The sequence below is a fragment of the Empidonax traillii genome, unplaced genomic scaffold (genome assembly GCF_003031625.1).
Source record: "Empidonax traillii isolate 1590-97213 ecotype Southwest subspecies unplaced genomic scaffold, ASM303162v1 scaffold856:size409766, whole genome shotgun sequence".
Taxonomy (NCBI): Eukaryota; Metazoa; Chordata; class Aves; order Passeriformes; family Tyrannidae; genus Empidonax; species Empidonax traillii.
The window spans coordinates 83,129-94,800 of NW_020956049.1; the positions used below are offsets into that span (position 1 = coordinate 83,129).

General features: G+C 42.6%; 1 long non-coding RNA gene across 2 annotated transcripts in view; it reads left to right on the top strand.

The window, feature by feature from the left end:
• The window catches only part of LOC114067070, a 28,386-nt gene extending 17,243 nt beyond the window's left edge, over positions 1-11,143 (top strand). For both annotated transcript variants that reach the window (XR_003573309.1, XR_003573310.1), the window contains one exon: positions 10,329-11,143. This is a non-coding gene — a long non-coding RNA (uncharacterized LOC114067070). The remainder of the gene's footprint in view (positions 1-10,328) is intronic.
• Positions 11,144-11,672: the final 529 nt, after the last annotated feature.

Sequence of the window (11,672 nt, forward strand, 5' to 3'; positions counted from 1 at the left end):
TTAAAAAAAAAAAAAAAAAAAATTATGTATTTTGGTTTTACCAACTGCTAACTTTGATATTCCATCATTTTTACATTGGAATAGACAGGGAACAATCGATCCCACTCACTTTCCCCACTTCATTTGTTTTATACAACTGTATAAATCTGCCCTCAGTTGCTGAAGTTTGAAGATTCCTCATATTCTGTGATCCTTCTCTTGTGATCCTCTCATCTGTTATAATCTGTTTGAGAACTGCACATAGTATTCAAGATACAGGTGTTTTGTGGATTTGTATTGCTGTTACAACAGAGTCAGGTAATAATGTTTCTCTACTCCTAATAATTCCTAACATTCAATTTGCTTTTTTGACTGTTACTAAGAATTCAGCATCCATCTGACCTGTCCAATGGGGTTAATTTTGTGATCTCATTTCTTAGTGGTAATGGCCAACTTCAACCCCATCATTTTATATGTGAAGCTAGAGTGTTTTTTTCCCCATTGTGCTTCAATCTGGCATGAGTCTGGTAATGAGAAAGCTCATCAGGCCATGATCTGCTCAAATCAAGGGGAGCTCCCAAAGTTCCCTAGTGGCTATGAACTTTGTGGTCACACACCACCAGTGGAACTGGTGACACCACAGGTGGGCAGTGGGAGTCAGTGTGACCCCTCTGGCAGCACCAGGCTGACCATGTGATTCTGGGCACTGTTTTCACTCTCTGGTGCAACTTGTCCTTCCAGTGCAATCCTACAGCAGTAAGGGACACGTGCTGGGTCATCCATCATCTGCAGCAGGGCCCTGCTTGCAGCTTGCAGAGATCAATCCAGATCAGATGGGACAGGATTCTGCCTGCATCCTGCTGCTCAGAGCAAGAGAGGAATATTCAGATTAACAGAAAATTTTGCAGTCAACGTTTTTTCAACAATGATTTTCCTCCAGGGAAGCATGTGGTCCAGTTCAGGGAAGTGAGAAAGAGAGCAATTTTTTTTTCTTTAATTTCACATTTCAAGCAATAGCAGTTTTCTGGCTTCTTGTGCAGGTCGCTAACAATGCTCCCCAGTGAAAAAAGTTAGCAGTTCCCACATCTCTGACTCACTTGACTTTAATAATACCTGAAGCAAAAAAAAGCCCCAAGACCTGATGTGCATTTACACTACGGCCTTTTTTGCTTTTCTAGTAGTATGAACTGGCCTTCCTACAGGCATCAGTGTCAAGTCTTGCTCGTTATAAAGTGATGTGAATGCAAATAAGATCCATCTTCATCCATGGATATGTCATCACTGTGGGGAAGGACAGGAGAATATTGCTTTTGGGTAAAAACTGCAAGACTTTAAGGCAATAGAGGCAGAGAGGAGAATTGGGAGTAGGCAGAAATAAATCAATGCTGAAGTAGAACTAGGATGGGTGTGTTCCTGAGGGCACAGGACTGAAATCCTGATTTAAGATTAGCACAGTGTAATATCAGTAGAGCGTAAAGAGAGTGACTTTGGGACTGGGAGATGGACAGTGCCAGAAAGGGGTCCCTAATGGAGAATTCTCTGGGGGGGGATTCATTGAGGCTCTGAGGGAGGGCTCCAAGCTTTGGTGCATTCAGCATTTCTGCCAGTGAGCTCTGGATATAAATTTTGCGTCACTACTAAGAAAATGCGTTTGAGGGTCAGTGGAGGCCTAACTAAGAGTAAATAGGAGGATAACCTATAACTTGCTTGATAAACCAGGTCAGTTTAGGGAAAATGCTCCAGATGAGCTGAATGTGAAAGCACATGTTCAGGAACAAAAAAATACAGACCATGTTTGCAAACATGGTGTTGTCTCCTGTCCCAGGTAAAGGCTTTGTTAAGACACTGCCTAGAGGAACTGCAGGTGTTTTGCTCCTGGGCAGGGCAACTTCAGTATGGTTGGGATGTAGGAGCTACATGACACCAAGCACCTGCAAAGAGTTGTCCTGTCTGATTATCTTTTATGCCTTGGTCTACCAGTGATATCAGCAATTAAAACTTGGCTCTGCTTATGCCAAGTGCCAAGCTTTTCCACTTTCAGCATAGACCACCAGAGGAAATATCAGGCACAGCTGCTCAGTTCTGCTCTGGGCAAGCAATAGCAGAGAATGAACCACCTCAGTGAGAACCTGAGGCCCTTCTCAGCCCAAGGCTTTTAGGAAAATAATCAGTCGAAGATCCTTGAATGGATAATGTTAGGAGGAAGGGATAATGGATACAAAGAAATTGTGGGAGTTTTCACTGGGGAAGAGGGTAACCAGTAAGTGCCATGGACACATGTGATGGCAACAGATTCACAAATGATCTTGAAAAGGAAATTATTAGTGAGGAGTTGACATTTGCTAATGACACACTATTTCAGAACAGACCAACTTGTCTGTGAGGAACAGCAAAAGAAATTTATTTCACTGAGAACCTTGGTGTTAAACTAGCAGATGAATCTGAGCACAGGATCGCCAAAGACAATCTCACAAGTGTTAATTCTGGTCCTGGCATTCATCCCTGAAGAGATTAAAGCATCCCTGAGAGAGCATCCCTTTCATTTTTTCTCAGTCCTTATTGCATAGAGAACTCTGATATATTCCCCCTCTCCTACTCTCTCTCTCTCTCTCCATATGTTAAAGATTTTTAGGAATGTACCTTTTTTGCAGCATCTTTTGCTCCCAGATTTTAACACAGTCCTGATGCATTTACCATAAATCTCTGGAAATGCAGCAAATCCAGCAAAAAACTTGTTGGAAGCAGGAACTCACTGGAAGCAATTTTTACATATCTGTAGAGTCTTCCTTGCCTGGGCCCAAGAGCTGCGTGATTACCTGGATGAAGAGAAAATTTCTCTATGCCCAATGTCAGCAAAATTCTTGACTGAAGATATTTTTACACTAACAAGTCCTCAGTGTCTACTGTATTCAGTGTAAAGGTGAATCACGGCAAGGAGCAGAATGGAAGAAATGGGCTAATTTGATAAATCTTGATATTTTTGTCTATGGGGGGAAAAGATTTCTATGAAGGCAGCAGGAAAAATAGAGAAATTTTTTGTGAACATTTCTGTTTATATGAAAGTCTTTGTATGCTTTCCACTAGTTCTATCACCCAGCAAAATTTTTCATCAACTTTGCCCATTCACAGTTTTCTTGTTAAATCTCACATTTCCCCTTTACGAAACTCTACCCTCAGGCTCTGAAATCCTGTTCTATTATTTACCTGCTCTTCATTTTCTAAAATATTCTGCTTTCTCAAGAAACTAGTCAGTTTTGGGAGAGAGTGCTCCTTAGTGGTCGGGCAGTCTGCTGGGTAATAACATCCAGTAGCCACAAAATTTTGTCACTCTTTCTGTTGTGTCCTGTGGAGTGATTGGTGCATCCTGTGGTCCCAGGACAAGGGAAATTCTAACACAACATAAGATTCAAGGCAGAGGAATGTGTCCTGCAAAGGTTGCTGGGAACAAGAGGTGTGGGAGAGGAGGGCATTGGAGCCAACATCCTAATAATTCCTCTTGTTTCTAGTGCCTCTGCCAAGTTTTGGTCCAGAACAGTGTCCAGGGGGCCCCGTTGCCCTGTTGATCCAGAGCAGCAGAGAGGCAGGACTGGCCAGGGAGACAGTGCATTCGCTTCAATTCTTTCTATGCATAATTCCCAATTCATTGTAGTCTTCCAAGGAAGTCTGCCTTGAAGGCATGCCTTAGTCAGGACAGACAGGAATAAACACAGATTTCTACTATGAGATAATGAGGTTTTCTGGTTTTTCTCTGTTCCTTTTTTTAATAATCCATTAGTCTTTTGGTGATTATTGAGCACTGGGTTAATGTTTTCAGAGAACTATCCACAAACTCCAGTCATAGCTAATTAAAGGTACTGTGACATATATATAATTGGATTATTTTTATCCCATATTCATTACTTTGCATCTATCAACAGTGAATTTCTTTCAGTGCTGTGAGATCTCATCAACAATGAGTATCACTCAGTGTCATGAGATCCTAATGAGATCCTATAATCTCCCCACTGTGTTATTTCATGAGTCACTGTTTCCCAGATTTTATGAATATGTTGAACAACACTCATCTGCATGGAACTTCATGTGACCTCCCTCTATTACATAAGCTGCCTCTTAATTCTGTGTTTTTTTACTCAGTTATTAAGTGGGAAAGATGACATTTCAGGGGGTTTTTTAAGCCTTTTGTAATCTAAGTACATTGCATTAATCAATCTTAATATCACAGTGTTCCCTTCAAAATGCTCTACAAGATACATAAACTAACTTTTCCTTTTGCATGTCTGGGTTCAGCCTTGTGGCTGGGAAGTTATGAGAAGAACAAAAGTGTTAGAAAGAAAGTCCTACATTTCTCAACATGCCCCTCTTACTCATGTCTTTGGGGTGGGTGCAAGCGTCTCCTTATCAAGTAGACGTGGGTATAACCTTTTGCTGAAGGAGGGTAGATTGAATATTAGGAAGAAATTCTTTACTATGAGGATGGTGAGGCTCCGGCACAGGTTGCCCAGAGAAGCTGTGGCTGCCCCATCCCTGGAAGTGTTCAAGGCCAGGTTGGACAAGATTTGGAGCAACCTGGGATAGTGGAAGGTGTTCCTGCCCATGGCAGTGGAATAAGATGATGTTTCATCTCCTTTCCAATCCAGACCACTCTGTGATTCTATGATCACAGCCACCCCACAGCCTAAACCTGTTAAAATTCAATATGTGGCATTGTGAAGTTAAAAAGTAAAGGCAGTATATTAACAACAAAAAGTAGAAAAGTCTTTTAAAATGAAGACTTACAATAAAATTAGGCAGTACTTTATTACACTGGCATAATTTTTCAGGGGCAAAAAATCTCTGGGCAGAGAATGCAGAAATAAAACAAAAGGTTGGTCTTGGGTGTTATTTCAGGCTGTATCCTGGCTGGGCTCCCCTGTTAAAAGCAGCCTCTTATTAGCACAGCACTGAGAGTAATTGCACAGCCAAAGCTAAGGCGCAGAGCAGTCGTGCGTAAATTATTTCTTTTAATATGTCACTGGAATTCCCAAAGGAAAATAGCTCCTTTTTAAAAATACTTTTATTTAATTTTGTTTCTCATTTATTTCTAGGAGCTCTGCTTATGCAACAGAGTGGTGTGGAGTGGAGAGGGACTCTCTTACGCTCAGCCCAGACCAATCCAAGCGCTGTGCTCTTCCTCTTTGCAGAAACACTAGAGGAGTTTCTATTCTCTTTTGTGCAGTCAGTGAATTCTCCGTGGGGATCTCCATCTATCTGGCAGGTCACATTACAGCTCTGCTCTGTAACTGATCTGTCCGTGGGTTTCCACAGAAGAAGTGTTGTTGATGAATGACTGCACATGGCGCTGAGAGTTATGTTGCAGAGTTGTTACTTTTCAACTAGGGAGCTTTCCTGGGAACTTTCCATGATGTGCTGGACGTCTAAAGAGCTTTGGACAATATGTAGGATACAGCTGCCATAACTCATTGTGACCAATGAACAGAGAGAACAAAATGGATAGAGAAGTTGAAGATCAAAGATTCCGGCAGGACACGCATATCTGCGATTGGTGATGAATTTCACTGCATTAGAGAAAGCTGGCTGACTTCAAAAGATGCTGAACCTCCTGGCAAGGCATAGCAATAACCCCCCAAAGTCAGCGTGCTATGACACTTGCAGTTTCCCTCAATGTGAGACAGCACTGATTGCGCTGCCAAATGCCAGCTAAACAGATTTATTTTCTCTGAGACCACTTTTTCTCTCCCTTGAAGCCTTCTCTGTGCTTTCCTGTGAGGTGTAGTAATAAGCAAAGTTGGTAGCATGGCTCTGAAGGAGGTCTGCATTACAGCTGGGCAAAAAGTAATTTTGCTGTTCTGTTACAATATTTTACATTCTGCAGTATAGTCCCCTTACACAGATAAAAACACCCAAGATCTAAAAAAAACCCCTAAACCTTGAGAGACTAAAACTCATATTGTCATAGAATCATGGTATGGTTTGACTTGGAAGGGACCTTAAAGATCATCTTGTTTCAAACTTCCTGCCATGGGCAGAGACACCTTCCACTAGACCAGAATGTCAGAGCTCTATTCAAGCTGGCCTTGGACACTTCCAGGGATGGGGCAGCCACAGCTTCTCTGAGCAGCAGTTTTAAAGATTGAATTGCATGAAATGAAACATTTGATGCCACTAACTGTAAAACTTTTATTTTTAGCAAATATTGATTTTTTTTTATCTTTACTGAGTCTAATTTTCTCAAAACAACACCCTTAATTTTTCTTTTCTGTCACAATATGGCACTTCAGTGATTTCTTTTTTTGACATATGTTGAGTCAGGAGATTAACTGAAACCAGTGTTTTCCCACAGTGTTTTGGTTGCTAGGAACTTGGGGGGGGATGTCCTATGAAAAATTATTTTAAATTTTCTGACCAACTCCATGAAAAATGGTTCACAGCAATGTCCTGTGAATTCTTAAAGCAAAGGCAGCATCAACAGAAGGAGTTAAACACTGTAGATAAGAGCTGGTTGATGAAATGAAGTTGAAGGGTCAGTGCCATCCTAATTCAATCTAGTCATGCAAAACCTCTTGAAAAAGGAGGATATTGGAAAAAATGATCACTAGCTTTTCAGTAGATTGTGGAAAGATGAGAACATCATCCATAGAGACATGACTGGATCCAGTTCTTGGAATACCGCTTGTCTCCTCTCCTCTGGAAATATCATGTGGAAGATGATGAGGAAAGAGCCCCATTTATCAAAATAGGAATGGCTGAAGGTTTCCTACCCTACTGAAATGCCTTAGGAAGAGTGTTAACCCAAGCCAGAAGAGTAACAGATCTTGGCTCTGATTCCCGGCTTCCATAAACTGCAAGGATGAATATTCAATTTTGAGCTTGGATTCAGACAGTTTCAAGAGCAATTATCCATCCATGCTCTGTAATTCAGCTATGAACTGGTCTTCCAACTCTCCTCACATTAACGTCTGAGTTTCTATTTATTTGGATTTCAAAGTCCATTCCTGCTGTTGCCGTCTTGCCTTTTCCTCACACTGCAAACATCCAAGAAGGTACAGGGGAAAGGGGGTTGATCCAGTATCTTTCCTTATTTAAGACAGGAAACGTGTAAGCAGATGATCTATTAATACAACATTTATTAATACCCTCCTCACACACAGGAACCAAAAATCACAAGGCTGGCTTTGAAGCTGGGACTCCCTCACAGCAAGGTTTCCAGCAAAGTGCAGGTGCCTGCCATATGAGCAGCGCAGACCCTGGGACCACGAGTGAGCAATTTGATGACTGCTGTGTGCTCAGTGCCCGGAGTAGATTCATGTCAAGGTGACACTTCCCTGGCTCAGGTCTCCCCTTGTCTCTTACCGAGGAGCTGTAGATATTTTACTCCTGCAGGTTCCTTTTCTTACTTTTTTAGTGCCTGATAGATGTTGTTCCTAAACACTTTTGCAGGTGATTACTGTGGGGAATTAGTAAGCTTCTTATTCACACCTTTCTGTCCAGCCCCTCTTGACTTGCATAATTCATTAAGCCAGAGGAAACAAGGGATCTCACAAAGCCCTGGCCAGCCCCAGAGGGGCTTTTCAATGGTTTAAGTTAATGATCGTTTTGGGAAATGCCTGTGTAGCTGTTAAGCGTTTTGAGTCCCCTCCCATTCTTTCCCCTGTTAATAGGTGATTGTGCCACTGAGACATTGCCCAAGAGAACCCTTAACGTGAAGTATGAGCCTTGTTGCCTGTTGACATGCTGGCTAACAAGGATGAGACATCAGACTTAGGTTCCCAGAAGGAGTGCCTAAATTTTTGTGGTTTTCAAGCACTATAAATTTTGCTTTCTAGCACAGGTGAGGTTTGAACCCCTACCTGCAAACACTCATGTCCCAAGTGTCCCTTTCCAGTAGTAGGGACACTGGTAAAGGAAAATACAGATGTGAAAGAGGCCCTGAAGCCTTCAGACCTGCCAAGTTCCAACCAGTTTCTCAACACCTCCCCAAGGTGGATATGTGGAGTCAAGATATGAATGAAGAAGTAAAGCTTTTTGGCTAAATGATACAGGTCCAGTGATGCTGCTTCAAGGGAGTGAGCTCAAACTCTTGGGCAATGTCCACGCTTTTCACGTTTCAAAGGAGCATTCCCAGGTGCCTTAGTTTGCTTTTGGTCCTCAGATTGGTCCCTTGCATATTTTTGGCCTTGGCTCACCAGCATCTGTCCAAACAGTTTCCAGGCACCGTTGGGCAACCAGCACGGCAGGGCCATTCCCAGCTGGCAGTTTGGATATAGCTGCTCTGTTTTGGAAAGTCGGAGAGTTTAATGAATGGATGCAGGTATTTCTGTGCCAGTTGGCCTCCAGGCTAGAGAACAGTCCAGGTTTAATTTTCTAAAAGAGACACAGCCTCAGGTCTCCTCCTTATCTCTGCCATTAACTTCCTGGGTAGTGAGGGCTTGGCTGTTTACCTATAAAAACGACTTTGTGAAAATGGAGCTTGCATGAAAGAATGGTTTCAAAGACTATTTATTATGAATATGGTTCTTTTTAACCTAACAAGTCATTCACAAAGTGATCTTGGCCTCCTTGAACTGAGTTAGTGTTCAGAGACATTCACTGATCATTTACAGCAAGAAACATTCAGCCTCTGGTTTGTTTTCTTTGCTTCCTTTTTGCAGTGGGGACCGGCCAGCTGAGAGATCTGCTTTTGTTTTTCCTCTCCTCGATTTGATGATTGAAGCTTTTCAAACAGAACTACAACACACAGCAAATATCCAGGATGAATTTCTAGATAAATAAACACTTGGGATGAGGTTATTTTGAAGAATGGCAGTGTCAGTGCCTCCAAATGGCAAATAATAGAGTGAACTGAGCCCATACATTTTTCTTCCTGGAGCTGGAGAACTGCTATCCCTCCTGTTAACCTGTTTGGTGGCCTTTCCTGGTGCTTCTGAAGCACTGGGAAAGACACAGTTAGGGCTGGCTAAGGGTCAGTCCAGGTCCACTGTGAGAAAAAGGAGACACGTTGCCCTGAAGTGGGGTGAGGATCACTCCAGGTCTGGCTGTTCGTAGGGTGTGGACTCAGGGGAGGTCAATCCCTTGCAGGGATGTCCACACTCAGCCTTTCCCAGGCGGGGATGGCTCGGGAGACGTGCCGGAGGCGGGCTTGTGTTGCCTAAGCATAGCTCTTGGCTCCACTGCTTGCTCATCTGTGGCTTTGCCTTCGCTCACTTGTTTCCTCAGATGAGTTCCTCTGCCTGCTTATTTGTGTTAGGAAAATTATCGTTCTTGTGTTTCGGTCTGTGTCGCTTCCTCTGGGCCTGTTTTGTTATTGCACCGAGGGATGTCTCCAACGAAGTGGACGGAAGGAGGAGGACTCAGGGCTTATTTTTATCCTATACATAGGAAGTTGGCCAGGATAGGGAAAAACAGAGCAGAAAGTCCTCAGAGCACTTCCACCCCTCGGGGCTGGAGACAGCAGTCCCCACAGACCTGGCTCAAATGTTCCACTGCTGCCCAGGGACGCTGCAGAGGGAGGGGAACTTTCTCCACAGTTTTGCTTGTTTGTTTTTGAAAGGAAGAGCGTGTGTTGCTTCCTGCCACAAGGATGGGGCTTTCTGCCCTGCCATTGCTGCCATCCATGCTTCTTTTATTAAGGAATTGAACCTCAGACTACCGGACTGACTTAAAAAAAAAAAGGGAATTTGTTATATGTGTGTAGGTAGTGTGACAGCACCAAGGGGCCCTGACAGGGCAGTTACATCACACTTTTCTAAAGGGATGTGATACCTGGTCCAATGAGCCACAAAACCAAACTGAACAGACAGAATCAAGGCAGCAACACAGGGCAGAAATGAAGAAAAATGTAGTGATTATGCTGGTACCAAAGATAAGGGGATAGGATTAACCCAGACCTTGTGGTTTTTTAGTTTGATAGGAAAAAGGGTGATGGCTTTAAGCCAAAGGAGAGTAGGTTTAGGTTAGATATTAGGAAGAAATGCTCTACTATCAGGGTGGTGAGGCTTGGCACAGAGAAAATGTGGCTGCCCCATTCCTGGAAATGTCCAAGGATGTGTTGGAGTAACCTGGTCTAGTGGAAGGTGTCCCTGCCTGTGGCAGGGGGTTGGAATGAGATCTTGAAGGTCCCTTCCAACTCAAACCATTCTGTGATTCTACGATTCTGTGGTTCTGTGATTCTATGATTAATGGCTCATTGGATCTCGCTGTCATCATAGAAATTTTGGGGAAACTGAGGCACATGTTTTAAGACTAGATGTTTGCCTTGCATTCCCATTTTCTTTGTATCACTTAATCTCCTTTCCAGAAGACTGCAGGCTGTATTTTTGCCTTTTTTTATTTTTTTTATTTTTTATTTTCAGTGGTGACATCCAAGGAGAGGAGCAACAGACCAGACAGTCGGAACTCTCCCACGCAACTTCCCTGGCACAGACCAGCATCACCACTGAGCATCTCCCTCCTCTGCTGCTGGTCCTGTCACACAGCTGGGCTTCAAAAGAGGATGCTCCTCTCCCACGTGCTTCAAAGAGAAACCAGGAGCCACAGAACAATTACTCCCACTCACAAGACGAGGGGAAATCCTCTTCTAACAAGGGATCATCCTGTTACAACGAGGATGTCTGGTGATTTATGACTTGCTGCTTTAAACTCTCCTTCCCCTCTGAAGAAACACAGGAGACAGCAAAGCTGGAGGGAGATACAAGAGAGAACTGACATTGGCAATACTTGAAATATAGTGGGAGAGCTGGGAAAGCCCTTTCTTTCTGTCCTCATTAGCATGACTTAATTAATACTTATAATCTTATCAAACAGAGGTTGCCATGCAGGAGGGATGAGCAGGCTGGAAATCAAAGCTTTAATAACTAGATATTTTAAGACCAAAAAAGCACCACTGTAATTTTGCCTGGCTTCCTGTGTAATTGATGCCAGAGACAGACCTTTTCAACTGAAAAAAAAAAAAAAAAGTGGATATAATGGGAAAGTGTAATTATTGTGATATTTTTGGGTAAAACTTGTAACAAGAAAACTTTGAGTGGTTTATTCTGCAAAATCCAACTTATCTGCACTTGATTGGATTCCATTTTCATTTTCTACTCTTAAATGTCCTCTAAATACCAAAGACTGCATGCTCTGTAGAGCTTATACATCCATTTTCCTAACCTTTTTTTCTCTTATTGGCTCCAACTTTAGAAAAAATATCTCAACCTGGGGGAAAAAAAAAATTGGCTTTTTTTTTGACACTGAAAAACTCTTGCAACTTACATTAAATACTGCAAAAATTAATATCTCTGCCATCGGTTCTGTTATTGTCTCTGACATTTTTACAGATATCCCATCTCATTTCATTTGTGTTGTTTTTGTGCCTTAGCCTGGGTCTTAGGAGGGGTGACACCTCTAAATCTCCAGAATATTTTGTCATCTTGATGTCTGTCGTGGCAGTCAGACAAGTTGTCCCCACAGGAATCAAGAGAAAACAGAGCTGAAGCAGAAGGTCTTCTGTCACCCATGAAAACTGAGTGCCAGGCCAGCTTGTGTTAGGAGCAAGTTCATCCAAAGTAGCTTTTGAATATAGAGAAGGCCTTGATTTTAATCCAGTCTGAGTCCATCAGTCTCAGAGGATTTTTACACCAGCATCACTGAGATTTGAATTTGCACCAGAATGTTAAGCACAGGCCATTAACAGGACAGATTTCTCAGTGCTAAAG